Below are 18,079 nucleotides of genomic sequence, written 5' to 3' on the forward strand. Positions count from 1 at the left end.
AGAAAAGTTTGGTAACATATGGTGGTGATGAAGGAAGAACCTTGTGAATGTAATTAACACCACTGAATTCTATTTTTGAATGCAGTTAAAAGGGTAAATTTTAGGTTGCACATATGTTACTAGATTGTATTTTTAAAATTCACTATATCCAATAAAACAGAAAACATCAGACTGTACAAGACAAAAGGTAAACCTTAATGTAAACTATGAACTACCATTAATAGTATAATTATAACATTGTTTCATCAATTGTAACAAAGGTACCACACTAATGAAGTTTAATAATAGGAAAAATTTGTGTGTGTGAGATGAGATATATGGGAACTCCGCATTTTCTGCATGATTTTTCTGGAAACCTACTTCTCCAATAAAAAATGATGAAAAATCTGAACACATTTTACACACTTACAGGTTCTAAAATGCAAATGCATAAAAAGTAATGATAAAAATAAAAAATGATATTGTACCAAAAGGAAAACAAAAATACCTATAGTGTGGTATCACTTTACATTCACACATATGGCTAATTACTTAAAAAATTAAAGTAACAAGTGTTAGAAACAATGTGGAGAAACTGTAGCAACCCATGTACACTGCTGGCAGGAATGGAAAATGGTGCAGCCATTGCAGAAAAAAGCTTGGCAGTTCCTCGAAACATTAAAAATACAATTACCATATGACTCAGCTGTACCATTTCTTGGTATATACCCCAAAGAATTGAAAACAGAGACTCAAACTGATACTTGCACACCAATGTTCAAAGTAGCAATATTCACAATATCCAAAAGGTAGAAACGACCCAACTACCCATTAACAGTTGAATGGATAAAGAAAATGAGGTATATATACAATTGGATTATTATTCAGCCATGAAAAGGAATCAAGCTCTGATATATGTCAAAGCACTGAAAACCTTAAAAACATTATGAAATAGTGAAAGAACCAGACACAAAAGGTAACATAGTGTATGATTCCACTTATATGAAATATCCAGAAGAAGCAAATTCATAGAGACAGAAAGCAGAACAGAGGTTACAAGGGGTTCAGGGAAGGGAGCAACGGGGAATTACTGCTTAATTTGCAAGGAGTTTCTACTTGGGGTGATGAAAAAGTTTCAGAAATAGCAGTGGTGAATGTACTTGGTATCGCTGAACTGTACAACTAAAAAATAGTTAAAATAATAAATTTTAAGTTATGTAAGTTTTACCACAATTAAACAAAAAGGAATTGAGGTTTGAGGAAAGAAAAGAGAAATAAAATAATGACTAACAGAAATAGATACTTTTGTAAAACAGTATTGGGAAAGTGCAGGAAAGCAGAAATAAAACACATGGGTTTCAGAACTAACCTCTGATTAAAATAAAAGGAGGGGTTGAGATGAAGGCAGTATGAGGACAAATTTTTTTCCTAAACAATCTTTTTAAAAAAATGTGTACAAGTAATATATTCTAAATTTTTAAGAAACTGAAAATAGGCCACAACAAAAATCTTGTCATTATACCACACAAGCAGTATGATTAAGAGTCACCAAAAGCTTTTCAGAGCTGAAAGATTTTTAGAGCCACAGCCACACCATGAGACAGATTTGGCCTGAGGATGCACATTTTAGTGCATAATCCTTCCAGACCATGTTTTGTAGGTATGTATTTTTTTTTCACATGGGCAGGCACTGGGAATCGAACCCGGGTCCTCTGGCATGGCAGGCAAGCATTTTTGCCTGCTGAGCCACTGTGGCCCGCCCGGTACGTATTTTTAAAACAAAAATTGAATGACTTTTAGGTATATACTTTTATAACCTGCCTTTTCACCAAATAGCTCATGAAAAACTTTCCATGTTAATAAATACACATCAATATAATCATCTTAAGGTTTGTACAATGCAGTATTTCATTAACAAACTTCATAACTAAAGCCATGAATGACATCTCTTCCATAAAAATATTTTGGTGATATTGGCCAAGTCAATATAATTAGGCTGAATAGTTTCATTCTGTATGGCACTTATAATTTCATCTATCTTCAAGTACACATACCTGCAATTCTATCTCAGTTACCTCCTCTGGGCATTATGCAATATATCTAAGTGGATGCCCTCTAAAAAGTAAGGAAAATAACTACTTCTAATAAATCTTCAGAACTATTCTATAGAATTAAAGTTAGCCAATTCACTAAATATTGCTAAAGCACTCCAAGTGCAAAACTTGAGTATAGCTGATAAAGTCATTATCATAACACACCACTCCACCATGATTTCACACCCAACTGTGAACCACCCTATTTCTCAAAAGACTCAACTGCATACTACACCATATCCAAGTGTAATAATGTAGCACAAGTTTTCTTGGTAGAATATTTTAAGAAAAATATCCAACACTGCCAAATGAAATATGAATTCAGAATCCTAAACTTTCCTAGAATTATGCATGCTGTCTATTGGTAGGGAAGGCACTGCTCCCCTCTTCCCTTACCACTGTGCTATGCTCTCCTTGAAAGTATCAAATTAACATACTCACCCAAAGTGATTTACCTCATTACTGTAGTGATGACAAAGATGACTACCTGGCTCTACATTATCGGTGAGAAGCAGAGCCTCAGAACTGTCTATATTTTCAATTTAAGAACTATACTGCATATGAAATGCATGTGACATTGGACAAAGAGACAAAGTTTTCTCACCTACAACTGCACACTAGGAAGTATGACTGGCTCTCATACTTGTAGGTCACTGTGAAATGTAAACATAGTACTTCAAATTTCTGACTCAAATCAGCTAAATGATAATGTTTGATGAGAAAGTATTTCAGAATAAAAAAATTATAAAAATACTGCTACTAATCCTGAAACATGTCTTTGTACATATGAAAATATTTCTAGATATTTCTAATTTCCATAACCTCTCATTGTTTCAAAATGTTGACTCAAACGAATTTTGTATGCCTCAATTAAATTGGTCATCCTGAAATAAGGAACAAAAGAACTTTCCATTCACTTCCAGCAATCTTAACAAAAAGGTTTACCATTCCCTACTCTTTACTTCAACTGTTTCCAGAAAGAATTCCACATCCTCCTCCCACCCCACATTAACTGTGCATCTAAGCAAACTTATCTCCTTCACAGACAGATTTGCTTCTATGCTACCTTTCTATTTGACCCAGATTCGAGTTAAGAAAGTTCCAAGACCTTAAAGTTGTGCTTACTCAAGGCTCAGAAGTAGATACATTTACTCTCGGACGGATGTTCCCAAAGAGAGTGTTCCCACACTGACATGAACAGAACTTTTAAAACTAATGATTTTCCACAACCACCCTCTGAGACAGACTAGCACTTATCTCTAGTCACAGTTAGAAGACCAAGGTGACTTGCTCAGGTTTCCTGTGGCCCATCCAGCACGTTTACTTTCTGAAACCCCAATCTGTTGAGCCATGCAGTCTTTACCAAAAAAGGGATTTCACATCAACAGCAGACAGCATCACACACAAATCACAAAGACACAACTTATTAAAATTGTATGAAAAACATTACAGACAAAATACCTTTTTTTAACCACATCAAAGTAACTGAACCAAAAAACTAAGCAGCAGCAATGACTGATCTATTAACTAAAGGGAAAAGCAAATATTCTTAACATCTCTGTCCTCCCAAAATGGCAATGAATATTTCTTGAATGGATTAGGGATTGACTGGATTAGGGATCTTCAGAAGAAAACTGTATATGCATGTTTTCTTTCAACTGTGAAAATACAGCTGTTTACAAATTATACCCCCATAAGAACAGACTACTAGTTCATCACTCTTCAGCCTTCTAAGATTTAAAAAGTACTCTGGATAATAGCCAGGGATTGCTAGAATGTTAAAACATCAGCCACATAGATATGTTACAAAAGTTTACAGGTCATTTAGAAACAAAAATTGGTGCTAGACCTTTCCATATTTAGCATTACAGTAGTGTTGCTTGATGGTATTGAGTGCTGTCTCTGGAACCATACCGCCTGGATGTAAATATTGACTGACTCCATTACTTTGTAACTGTGGGTAAGATATATACATTTTCTAAGTCTCCACTGCTTCATTCACAGGAAGGGATACTAGATAGCCCCTAACTCCTAGCTTATAGAATGAATAGAGTTTATATGGGTAAAACGTGGTTAGCACAGGGCTTGGCACACAGAAAGCATCTGCTATTAGCTACTGCTACTGCTACTCCCACTTCTCCCATCACTACCTGGTGAACACGGTAGCATTTTATTCACACTTAATCTAATTTAGTAGTAAATAAATTTAAAATAAATTTATTTAAAAAAATAGGTCCTGGACTATGCTCATTAATGACTGCACACCCATAAAAACGTTTGACATTTATGTCATTCCTCCTTAAATGGAAGGTCTTTCCCTCTTCTTTCCACCTGTGCAAATTTTATTCATCCTTCAAGGCCCTCTAAAAATACATATCTGAGATGAAACCTTTTCAATTTCTCTAGCCATAATGATCCATTTCCTTTGAGCCAAGATCATTTAGTCTATTGCTTAAAATATTGACTGGGCAATTTAATCAACTATATACTGGCATGTCATCCTTTCATTCTTGCTCCATATACCATTTTCAACTCATGCATGGTGCAGTAATTTTCTGTATTTAGGTCTTGTGTCAGACTGTAGAGCTGTTGAGGGTAAGAACTATATTCTGATGCTTCCATGTATCCATCACAGACTGGAGCTTTGCACATAATTGACACCAAGTAAATGTGTTGTTAATCGATGGGCATTCTAGTCACTTCTGATTATGTATATCAAATACATTTTATATAATATGAAAAGCGGTATTATTAATAAACTCTGAAATCAAAGTACTTTAGGGACTGAAATGCTTCACAGCTAATGCTGGAATACATAATTATGTCTACTTGTCCACAGGATTCTGGAAATAAGAGGTGAAACAATAGAGCAATGAATCAGTAGCAGAATCAGAAATACTTGCTACCTAGCACAAGCTAAATTCTGCAAAAACCACAACCATAGTAGATTTAATACTGAATACATGAATTTGTATCCATACCATACTTGCAGTTCACACGCAAAAGTGAATAAATTATGCCATATTTCAGATCAGAGTCACTGTTCAGTAACTAAAGGTGAATACAGGTTAACTTCAAAATGTCTGGCTCTTACTCTCTCAGCACCCTTATCAAATTAATGCAAACAAGTCACTTGAGGATCTTAAACCATGAGTGAAAGATAAATTATCCATGTCGCAATAAGCACATTTTGTGGGAGACTTGATTTATGATACATAAAATCTTCATCTTTTTCTTGGACTCCTTACTGATGTTTATGAGGAGAAATATCACTAAAAGAATGAGTAACTAACAGAGTTAATATTTAAATTTCAACATTCAGAGTGCTAGCTTTATAAAACTTGTACTTTCTTATTAACAGTGTCTATGAGAAAATATGATCCTCATATGAGTCACAATAAGAAGGGTTTAATAATTTAGATTTGTTTTCAATATTTTAGGAGTTGCAATTCTCTCTTAATAGGAAATTATTTGCTTCATTTACCTCTAAACTAAATATCAATACCATGATGATAAATGCAATAATAGTATTTTCAACAAAGAAGTCTATCGAGATAATGGTATCTATCAATCAGAACAGTTGGTATTTGTAGAGATTCATTGCATTAAATTATTCTTTTAAAATAAAATTTTTTTAAGTAAACATGATAGGCAGGGAAATGTTTTAAGGCTAATGGTTTCCTGAAAAATTCTTTCTCTCCAAAGGTTTCAAAGTATTTTGTTAAAGAAAATAGCTCTGGAGAAAGAAAAATAGACCAATGGAACAGGAGAGCCCCAAAACAGACCCAAGCAAAGATGGTATAGTGACATTTGATGGAAGTGACAAAAGATCATTAGGAAAAGGTCAAACTCTTCAATAAATGGTACTAGGACAAGTGACTATCAACCTGGGAAAAAATGAAATTGAATCTATACCTCACAACACAGGAAAAAAACAATTCCAGATAAAATGTGAAAAGCAAACAACGTTGAACAGAGAAAAAAACTAATCACAAGAATATATACAGTACAATTCCATTGGAAGAAAATTCAAAAACAAGGAAAATTAATCATCTTATTGATTTGGGCCACCCCATGTGTTTAAAAATTGTAAAAGAACAGCGAGAGAATAATAAACACAAAATTTGGTACAGCGGCACCCCAGGAGGGTGGGGACAGGTGGTGTGTGTACAGTTACATCATGTAATTCATCAGCAAGACCCACCAACTCTACCTCCAATTTTACCCCAATTCTTGCCATTCCCATTACTTGATTCAAATACTTGACTCTAGTTCAAGCCACCATCAGTCTGCCCAGGACTTGTGCAATAGCCTCACTAATCTCTCGACTATACAATTCATTCTCCATTGAGTAGCATCATGATTGCTTCAAACTTTAAATCATGACCTTTAAACTCTCTAATAGTTTCTCTTCACAGTTAGAATAAAATCCAAACTCTTTATCATAGTCTTCACTTAATCTCACTTCTACTTACCTCTCTAATCCCACCTTCTCCCAATCCTACTCCCAGCCCACTATGCTTCAGCCACTGTGGCTTTTTACTTCTCAAATCTGCTAAACTCATCCCCTACTCCCACTCCCAGAACCTTTGCATTCACAGTTTACTTTTCCTGGCTCTCAGTCTGGATGGCTTCAACTCAGCACAAATATCAGCTCCTGAAAGAGGCTGCCTCTGACCAGCTCGTCAAAAGCAGCACCACTACCCCTGTCACTCACTCACCATCAGCTCATCCTCTTTCATCTTCTTTATGGCAGTTATCATGATTTGTGAGTTTAGCGTTTATTTGCTTAAAGTCCCTTTCCCCTAGAACGTAAGCCTCACAAAAGCAGGGATTTTATCAGTCTAGTTCAGTGTTATATGGAACAGTACCTGGCACATGGCAATAAATGATATTGGATTAATGAAACAGCAAATTTCACTTTGAATAAACATGAAGTAATATCTTTTGACAGTGAAATGAAAATCAAGTACATCAATAAGGAATATGGCAAAATAAGGAAAAAGAAAAATTTTACTGGAAATGCAATAATCTAGTTTAAACATTCCTTTTCTCGATATTACTAGTTATGGACCACATTCCTAAAGATCATTAATAAATTAATGAAAGTTTCACAAAGCAATGTGGTCCTGAGTTTTGGAAATGGGTCTGTTTAAATCTCCTGCTTTCAGAATAGAACTGTGATTCAGACTATGGGCTTCAATCAGGCCTGAGTTCAGTTATGACTCTATCGTGTAATTTGAGAAGTTACTTACCTTTTTACGCCTGCTTCCTCACTTGTAGGATGGAGCTATAATAGCTATTTAATTACACAGGGTTATTGTGAAGAGTAAGTGACATAAAGTTTTTAAAGCATTTAGGTAAGTGCCTGGCATGCAGCAAGTGCTCAATACATTGCAGTTAGCATTACTGTTATGAGAGCTGAGATCAGGGAAGTCCAGATAAATGGGGGATGGTGATATGAGTCAAATTTAACAACCAAACAGCCACCAACTCTAACAGAGATGGGCTGATTATTTACAAGGTGCCAGGAACATAGACCAGGACTAAATCCCTTCTCTCTAAGATGACAATTGTACATGAAAGTAATGCAGAAGAATGAACAAAGCACTTTGAGAATCCCAAGGACAGAGTAACTATCATAAAACTCAATCTTAAAAGAGATACTAGGAATTCACTAGATGAAAAAGATGCAGGAAAGCACATGTAAAGGCCTTTACTTTTGACATAATACTTGATATTTCACTTTTTAATGATGTTGATAGTACATATCTATAAGTTATTTTGAAATTATATCGCTATAATTCCTAGAAGTCTCATTGATCTCCATATTTGTTCAAATACATTTGAAGTATTATCTTCAATTCTGGTGATAGATTTTTTTTTTTGATTTTTTAAAATTTTTTTAAATACCAAAAACACAAAAGAAATGCAAACATTCCTATTTTGATCATTCTGTTCTACATATATAATCAGTAATTCACGATATGGTGATAGATTTTTAAATAAGAATCTAAAAATGAAAGAACATGGCATGCAAAAAAAGGGAGAGACAAAGTGAGGCTGGTATGGAGTAAGTGGGAAGAGGGCTGGAATATAAAGATGAATGGGGGGTTGAGGCAAAAAAGTAAGGATCTAAGGTACTATGTAAAAGTTTAGACTATTCTTTAGGCAATAGGGAAATGAAGAACAAAAATTTAACATTCTAATCTGACACCAATCCTAAAGAAGGAAATAACACCTTCATGACTTTATACACCATATAAGTCCATTTTACCTAAAATGGAAAATTTTAAGCCTGAATTTTTCAAACCATGAGTAATCATTTATAAATAATGACTGGCATGGTCCTTATTCTCCTAACCCTGTTTTCATTACTCTGATAACCGCTGTTATCATACTAACCATCATCACAACCGTAGCTAAAACCTATTGAGACTTTACTATGTGTCATATACTGTGCTGATGTACATACATCATTTCATTCAATTCTCACAACCTTAAGAGGGCTACTATTATTAACCCTGTTTTGCAGATCAGAAAACTGAAGTAAAGAGAGGTCACAGCCAAATGGCTAGTGAGGGCCAGAGCCAGGATTCGAATTTAGGCTGTCTGACTTCAAAGCCCTAGAATTAAACAAAACTGAACTGATACTGCTCAGTTAATTTATGTCAGTCAAAATTTATTTGCATGTACTTAATGTAATTTAAAACATCATAATATGTCTGTGATTCTCAGAGTTTACCCTACAGAAAATCACCTAGATTCCACCAGAGAGTATGATCTATTAGGTCTAGGGTGGGATTGAAGAATTGGACTTTTGAATCATAATTTCACTCAATTCTGATGCACTTGGTCCATGAACTACACTGATGAAACATGAAGATATTTGCGCCTCCTGTCCTCCAGGGGTTTACAATCTAAAAGGGGTAAAAACAAGGAACACAAAAAATACAAGGCAATATAGGAAACGTAGTACAGACAATACATGCAAGAAAGATGTCAGGAAAAGGGGTTTCCCTGACATGAAATGAGGATGAGAAAGATTTCATGAAGAAAGGGAACACCTTTCAAGTTTAAGACTTGCAGGGGTAGTATTACATACAAGGAAGGAAGAGCAGGTGGCTTGGTGGGAACCGAGGATCTGCATTTAGAAACTGAACAATAATCTTAGGAAAAAAAGTAGAAGGCTGTAGAAGGTCCTGATTGTTAAGCTAAACAATCTAGGCTTCAGTGTTGGCACTGGGAAGCAGCTAATGGTTTTTGAGGTGGGAGATGAAATGATCACAGATAATATTGTTTGGAAGAGTACATGATGAAGCCAGGCAAGATAAAAAAGAAATGCAGTAACAGACAATGGGAATAGTTCCGCTGTTTCCATTCTAAGCCCAAAGTAATAAAAGTTAGAACAGGGTAGTAAAAAAGTGAAAAAGGGAGGAATGTTAAATCTTAATGATGAACTGCATGTAGCACAAAGGAAGTAATCAAAGCTAAGTGATTTTCTCACTCTTTAAGCCCAAATATTATCACTATGAGTTTTATGTTAAAGAAAATTTTTTTTATATATAGCTGCACAGACCCAAAATAAAGAGTTTGCTGATTTAAAACACAGCCCAGGACAAAGAAATCTGTAAAGAGACCTCTGGGTAGCCAAAATACATGTCATACAGTTTCTATGTTAACAAAAAATCCACATGCATATATGCATGCATGGATAACACATATGAATGAATGAACATTATTCAGAACTACCCAATCTTATTTTACACAAAATCCTAATAAATGTACTGATTTCCAAACTACAGAGGTCTGGAAGGATAAATCAGAAGGGGAAAAGAGCCTGCCACAGGTAGTCTGAGGTTCAAAGAAGAAATGAAAACTATTTTTAAAAAAGCACACACAATCACTCAGGATAAGTTATCCACAACTGTTTATTGACAAGTACACATGATTCTCAGAAAAATGAAATGAACGAGGGCATTCCTTAATTTTCTGAACACCTGCCATAAAAAGAAATCCATATGTAAACATTCTTTTAAATGAAATATTGTAAAACAAATGCCATTTACCTATTTAAAAGATGGCCGATGCATGCCAACATAGCCTCTTTCACCAGAAAATAAGATATAGACAATAGTCAAAGGCAAGAAAGATGACTTTTAAACACAAAAAGTTTGAAGATGATAGGATGCTTTTATAAGGCGTGCCATCCATAATGTGGCCCCACTGATGAACTTTACTTTAATCAATTCTTTCCTGATGGTTGTGCCTTTGAATTCCATGTTCCAAATAATATGAACTCACCCTTAACAAAGATTAACACTATTAAACTGTCTTAAATACATACCCTATAAATATACCTATTGAAAGCAGGCAACATCATTTGACATTCTGATAGCAATAGGCTGTGTGACAACTTTTAAAAGTACCTTAGACACAGCAACACACAGAGCCCCTTTGTTCACCAACACTCATTAACTTTTACCATAACATTCTTCATCTAAGGGCCTCATCTATTTATAATTTACAAGCTCATTTCTTAGATGAAATTAAGATGTTTAGGATTAATGATAAAATAGTATACTAAAGCCATGAACTTTACACTTTTAATTATGTAGCAAAAAATATGCTATATAATAATAACTGTTGTAAGAATATTTTGGGTTTCAGCCTGAGATTTTTGAAGTTGTGGAAATCACTGGAACATTAAAATAAAACCATCCTGTTTATCTTGTAGTGATAAATCAGTTGCATGAATAAGGCCTCATATATTTCTCGGACAGAGCAAAGCTAGGGAAAATTAAGACAAATGCAGACTTATTTCAAAAATTTTATCAAATGATTATGCAAAATTAACACCTCAAAGACTAAAATTATGATACTCTAGAAAAACACAGGTCTACTATGCTACATGTTATGAATAGCTAAACAATTTCATCAGTCAGTTGCACCTGGTTGTACCCCTCTCCCCACCAAAAGACACCTCTTTAGAATCATCCTTCCTTTCTAGAAGCTTAAACATAGAGATACTGACTGAAGCCAATGAAAACTGCCTCCCAAACAGTCTTTCAAATGGCAGGCTGTGACCCATAAATCACTTTAGTAGATTTCAGTCATAATTTTTTAATGAAAGAAAATTGAATATAACAGAAAATATTAGAATGCATCACAGATAATAATGTTAAATAATGTTTTGTGAAACTTTTCACCCATATGTAGATAAGTAGTAGATGATGATGTAAAAGGTACTTCTAACTGTGGGGCATGATTAAAATTTGAAAATTATTACCCTAGAGATCTAGGTCTTAATTCCTCAGGACCCACAAAGGCTGAAATGTTCTTATTAGTCCTCGGCACCCACACATAAACTCTTTGCTGCAGATGGACCCTTGGAAATCAACTTAAGAGCTCTATGGTAGGATAAAGAGAACTGCAACAAGCCCCTGCTCAGGACTGAAAGAATTGCTAGCTTCCCCCAAACAGCTTTGGCCGGTGCCTAAAAGCTCTCTGTAGCCTAGCAACCTTCAGAGTAGAGCTCCTCCTTCCTCCACCGACTGTAAACAATTTAACTCTTCCCATCAACTTTCCTCAACTATAACTTTTAGAATTACTGTCCCAAGACAAAACAGGGTTAAAGCTTCTTCTCTCTTCAATTCCCAGAACCTCATCCTAAAGGATCTAGAACACTCCACTCCCCATTCTCAACAGAGAAGCTCCGCACAAATCCTTACACTTCCCCACTAAGGTCCCAGGACAAAGTACACGCTGGCCAGCCCCCATCTTATTTCAACCCCCTCATTCTCATCATCTTCCAACTTGGGACATACCTATTTTCCCTAAAGCTCCTGTTTTAAACTAGGACATCCTTTTTCACCGCCTCTTTTTATCAGCCCCTGGAAGGAACAGGCCTAGTGACCCAGGTGCCTGGGAATGCCCTCCAGCTCCTGCTCCTTCCCCCGACAAACCTCTCTGGGGACACGTACTTTATTTCTGTGATTCAGAAGTTCAGAGACAAGTTTCCTATTTCCCCGTCTGCCTCAGACACGTCTCCATCTCCTACTGACCATAGGGCTTCTTCCCATCCCCCACGCCCCTGGAGCACCTTGAGAAGCTTCTACTCTTCCAGGAAGTCAGGCTCCCCCACGCCGCCTCTTCCAACCCGGGGACCAGCCTCCCTCTCCCAGTCAAGGGATCTCCCCGCTCCGCCCCAGTCACGAAACAAGCCCGAGCCAGGCCCCTTCCCCCACTAGTCCTAGGGCAGATGTCCCAGGGCAGGTGTCCCAGGCCTCTAGCCGACACTGCGCTCTAGCAGGAGCGGCCCTCTGCGCCTCGGCTCCGGAGGGGAGCGCCTCGGGCCTCGAGACCCCGGCAGAGCCGGCAGGCCCGGCTCCACTCACCCCTCAGCCCGGGAGGTGGGGGAGCTGCTGCGGCCGCTCCTCTCCTCCCCCCTCCCGGCCACCGCCGCCGCCGCTCTGCCTCCGGCCTACTCCCGGCCGGCCCCGGACCGGTTAGACTTCACCTCGTCCCCCACTCTGGCTGCTGGTGCCCACTGTCCTGCATTGACCCGGAAGCAGCTTCCAAGCCCCATCAACATCACGTGACCCTACCGCACGTGACACGTCGGCTGCGTGAATGGGAGGGGGCCCGGGAAGAGCGGGTCCTCGCGACCAAGTTGGAGTTGCTACGGCGACTGAGATGTCTGTACTGGGCTCGTGTTCATCTTCTGCTCCATCTCTTGCCGGTCCATTTGAGGTGATACTCTGAGGTGAAAAGGGGAACACATTGCCCCTGAGAGTGAAGTGAAATAGAATTGGTTGGAGGAGATCCTGGGGCAGCCGAGAGACCTTACAGAAAGGAGCATCGGGCTGAATCTCTCCAGGCACACCTGGAATCTTGTCCAGACTCGGTCACTAATTTGTTCTATGGCCCTGATCAAGTCACTTTCTGTTTCTGCCTTCAGTTTCCTCATCCATAAAATGAGGAAACTATGCTAGGTGAATTCTGTACTGTCTTCTAAGACTCCATGATGCTTTTGCCTGGGGATGTAGTACCACTCTGGTCTTTATGCTGAGTCTACTTCCCGAGGCCTGTGGTATCATGGGGCTTCAATGCTCTGCCACCAGGGTAAGAATAACAGCTTCCATTTATTGGGATCCTTCTAACTAGTAGGCACTACCCATGTGCAACTTCTAATTTTTACAACCCTCCCCAAAGTAGTTATTTTATAGAATTGAAAAACTGAAGTTCAGAGAGGTTAAGTGAATTGGCCAAGACCACTCAAATAGTGCAATTAACTAGGCTTAGATTTGAACCCAGGTCAGTCTGGAAGTCCATGCATTTCACATTATGCTGTGCTGTTGTCCCAGCTCCATGCATAATATATATAACTGATTGCCTGTGATTGTTTATGTACTTCTTTGACCATTCCATTTTGAACATAAATGGAATAGGGATGGTGCTGGCTGATATCAAAGAGAATTCAGCCTCCTGTTGATATATCAGCTGAAATTCTAGGAGTTGAAGAGTTCTATGTCCATAAGATATGTGTGTTTTCATGTGGTGTGTTTAGGGGAGGGATTGAGGAGGTTGTGGCGTGCATACATGTGTAAACAAAGGCAGAATCTCTAAGAACAATGTATAAATAATTCTTGCTTCAACTGGATTGGTCCACAGTCCAATTCTAATATTCTAAATATATGGTCTCCCAACTGAGTCTTTAATTCAGGGTTGAGTATGCCATAATGATGATCATAGCTACTTTCTGAGTTTTTACTATGTACCAGACACTGCTCGCGATATTTTGCATAGATTATCTCCTTTAATCCTCACAGAGACCTTATGAAGTAGGTTTTCTACCATCAGATTTACTGAGACTCAGGCTAGGTAATACTGTGAGCAACACAAAGCAAGTAAATGGTAGAGACAGAATTAATACTTAGGTCAGTCTAACACCAGCATGAGTTTATAATAACCCTGTTATACTGAAATGTTATTCAGCCATGAGGTTTCAGTCAGATATTTGCCTGTACATATTTTTTTTTCATTTATTGACCACTTATTCTGTCCCAGGATTTGTTTTAGGTGCTAGAGGTGCAACAGCAAACCAAAGAAATTTCCTACACTCATGGGGCTTGAAATCTAGTAGGGAGAGACAGACGATAAACAAATATGTAGTGTGTTACATAGTGATAAGTAGTGTGGGTAAATTAAAGCAGGGTAAGGCTAGGTAAGTGGAGATGGAGGTGGGACAGGAGTGAGAATATTTTTTTAATCATCACAATCGACTTTTTTGTGAAAAATAACATATATACAAAAAAGCAATAAATTTCAAAGTACATCACAATAATTTGTAGAACAGATTTCAGAGTTTGGTAGGGTTACAATTCCACAATTTTAGTTTTTGCTTCTAGCTGCTCTAAGATACTGGAAACTAAAAGAAACATCAATACAGTGATACAGCACTCACACTCATCTGTTAAACCCTGACTTCTCTGTATAACTCCACCATCACCTTTGATCTTTCTCCCACTTTTTAGGGGTATTTGGGCTATGCCCATTCTAACTTTTTCATGTTGAAAGGGGCTGTCAATAATATGGGACAGGAAGATTGAATTAGCTGATGTTCTGGAGAGCCTGGCCTCATTTCAGGACTTGTCTGATCCAGGGATCCATCTGGAGGTTGTAGGTTTATGGAAAGTTACCCTAGTACATGGAAACTTTGTAGAATCTTATATAATGCCCTAGCTGTTCTTTAGAATTTGCAGAAATGGTGTTGGTTGGGGTTTTTGCCTGCACTTTTAATTTAAAAAATGCTTGTTTTATAATGGATGTGTGCTGTGTACTTAACTAGGTGGTTGGGGAAAACAAGGATGAATAAAGCATAGCCCCATCAATGTAGTTGGAAAAATAATGAGATCTTTCTGAATCAGACCCTACTAGAGGTAAAACAGCTGCAAATGCCTCTCTGGGTTTCTATCTTCCCCCATATCTTGATCCCTTTTATTGCCTTATTAGTTATCTGATACCTAAAAGCAGATAAAAAATATTTTTCCAGCCTTACTACTTGTATTTAAAGGGAGACTTAGTCAATGTTTTCTAGTTCACCATGCTAAAAAAGGAAGCTACCAATTCATTTCTATTGCTTCTTCATTTTTTGGTATTCTTACGTATCTATGACCCCTCTCAAGAAATGTAGTGATAATGGATATGGGTAAGACAAGGGAATTTTAGTGAGCATTTGGGCTTAATGATAAGTAGCTAGCATATATTGGTAATTAATAAACCAAATGCTGGTCTAAACTTTTTATGTAGTTTCTCATTTAACTTCTAAAGATAAATTTTATATGAATCAAGGTATTTTTCTTTAGTGAAGATCAACTGTTTAAAAGAAGAGTCTCTTTAAAAATTATATGTAGGCCTGGAATGAGCTGAGACTCGGCATCAAGGGACTGAGAAAAACCCTAGAATGAGCTGAGAATTAACATCAAGGGATTGAGAGAACCTTCTCGACCAAAGGGGGAAGAGTGAAATGAGACTAAGTGTCAATGACTGAGAGATTCCAAACAGGGTTGAGAGGTTATCCTGGAGGTTATTCTTATGCATTAAGTAGCGATCACCTTGTTGTTCAAGATGTAGCGGAGAGGCTGGAGGGAACTGCCTGAAAATGTAGAGCTGTTTTCCAGTAACCATGTTTTTTGATGATGATTGAACAATGATATAGCTTTCACAATGAGACTCTGTGAATGTGAAAAACTTGTGTCTGATGCTCCTTTTAGCTACTATATCAACAGAAGAGTAGAACATATGGAATAAAAATAAATAATAGGGGGAACAAATGTTAACATAAATTTAGTTTGAAATGCTAGTGGTAAATGAAAGCGAGGGGTAAGGGGTATGGTATGTATAATCTTTTTTTTCTCTGTTATCGTTTTATTTCTTTTTCTGTTGTCTTTTTATTTCTTTTTCTAAATCAATGCAAATGTTCTAAGAAATGATGAATATGCAACTATGTGATGATATTAAGAATTACTGATTGTATATGTAGAATGGAATGATATCTTAATGTTTTGTTTGTTAATTTTTTTTAATTAATAAAAAAAGTTAAAAAAAAATTATATGTAGGGCAAGCCACAGTGGCTCAGCGGCAAGAATACTTGCCTGCCATGCCAGATTACCCGGGTTCGATTCCCGGTGCCTGCCCGTGTTAAAAAAAAAAAATTGTATGTATCTGGTTCTGTAGTTTGTTGATAACATTCAGCCATTAGCTCATGACTTGGCCATGGCAGTTAGTCAACAAATATTTGTTGAGTAAATAAATTGATGAATAATATTGGAACATAATTGAACTAACGATTGTATTATTGAGTTAAAGAACCATTTAACTCAATAATACAATTGACTAAGACTCATGGAAGCATCTGAGTTTTCATAGGTGTGTTTTAAATGATGGCTCACAATAATGCAATGCAATTAAAAATATTTTTTTATTTAAATTTTGATTAATATATAATTAAACCCTGTTAATCCAAAAGATACAGCCAACTATTGAGACAATGGGAAGATAATCCTTTCCAGTATAAAATTCCTCTTTTATATGTTATTTCATTATTTTTTAGAGTTTTATAACTACTTTTCCTCTAAAAATCTTCAAGGTACTATCATATGATTCCTGTAGACTTTGCTCTTCTCATATAAAGTTGTAAATGAGAGAAATGAGGTCACTTACAAAAAGGGAAATGAGGAAAGAAAGGGTCAAGAGGGACTTTGGAAGAGCAAGTAGTAAAATTCCATACATTTTACATAGAGAAGTTATATAGCAATAAGTATTACCTCAGTGGTGGTACACTAGCTTTTTTTTTTGGCATGTGTAGGCACTGGGAATTGAACCCGGGTCTCTGGCATGGCAGGTGAGAATTCTGCCACTGAGTCACTGAGCCACTGTCGCACCACCCACACTAGCTTTTCATTAATTAAAAATCTTGCCTTATTTAATGATCTAATTCATTGACTCTGTGGTAGTTTTAAAACATATCCACAACTTCTTTGACATTCCTTCCATTGAGTGGTGAAGTCTATTTCTTCTCCTCTGGAACCTGAATGGGCCTTTATGATTGCCTCAATCAGTAGAATTAAATTCCATGTATTACTGCCTTGTTCTCTTGGAACATTTATTTGTGTTTAGAACGCAGTCACTATTCTGTTAGGAAGCCACTTGGAGAAATCATGTGTAAGTGTTCTGGCCAGCATCCCTAGCCAACAGCACCGTCCAAGGTCTCAGACAACAGCCAGCATTAGCAGCCAGACATGTGAATAAATGAACCCCCAGGATTGAGTTATCCCCACCTTTGAGTGTTTCCAGATGAAGACCCAGACATTATGGAGCAGAGGTTTAACCATTTCACTGGGTCTTTCTTTAATTCCTGATCCTCTGAATCCGTCAGCATAATAAAATGGTGCTTAACCTAATAAGTTTGGGATATTTCATTGCCCAGCAATAGATAACTAGAGCCCATTCATATTAAAGACTGGAATCTGGACACAACCTGGTTTTCCAGGCCGGTGTTCCATTGTTCCTCCTTTCTCCATCCCTGCCAATTTCCTCCATTCTTCCCCTTTCCCCCATTCTGCTCTCCCGTACAATCTCATGGATTTTGATCTTCCCCAGGACTTTTCTGATGCTATTTACCTCTTCCTGGGCTTCAGCATCAGGAATACCTGGATTTGAGTCCCATTTGGGCCATTCAATACCTGAGTAATCAATCTCTCTCATCCTCGCCAGAAAATAAGGATAAAAATAGAACCTATTTATAGATCAAATGGCTGAAGTATATAAAGAACTTAGTGCCTGGCACTGTAGTAAACAGTAAATCTTAGCTGTTATCATAAGTTCTTTCTGTTAAGTTAATTTTTGTAGAAAGTCAAGGTTTAAATGAAACCTTTTGTCTTTAAGTCTGAGCTCATATGTTAATTCCTCCGTGAAGACATCCCCACCTACCAGACAAAATTAA

The 18,079-nt window shown here is 37.2% G+C and overlaps 1 protein-coding gene across 4 annotated transcripts in view; it reads right to left on the reverse strand.

Moving 5' to 3' along the window:
- Positions 1–12,712, reverse strand: part of TBCEL (tubulin folding cofactor E like) — a 68,468-nt gene extending 55,756 nt beyond the window's left edge. For 2 of the 4 annotated variants that reach the window (XM_077112648.1, XM_077112645.1), the window contains exon 1: positions 12,470–12,689. The gene's annotated coding sequence lies outside the window, so the exon portion shown is untranslated. Of the gene's footprint in view, positions 1–12,055; positions 12,384–12,469 lie in introns of those variants that run through there. The other 2 variants (XM_077112646.1, XM_077112647.1) reach the window with 2 other exon arrangements.
- Between the last annotated feature and the right edge of the window lie 5,367 nt (positions 12,713–18,079).

This window comes from Tamandua tetradactyla, chromosome 8 (genome assembly GCF_023851605.1).
Source record: "Tamandua tetradactyla isolate mTamTet1 chromosome 8, mTamTet1.pri, whole genome shotgun sequence".
NCBI classification, from domain to species: Eukaryota; Metazoa; Chordata; class Mammalia; order Pilosa; family Myrmecophagidae; genus Tamandua; species Tamandua tetradactyla.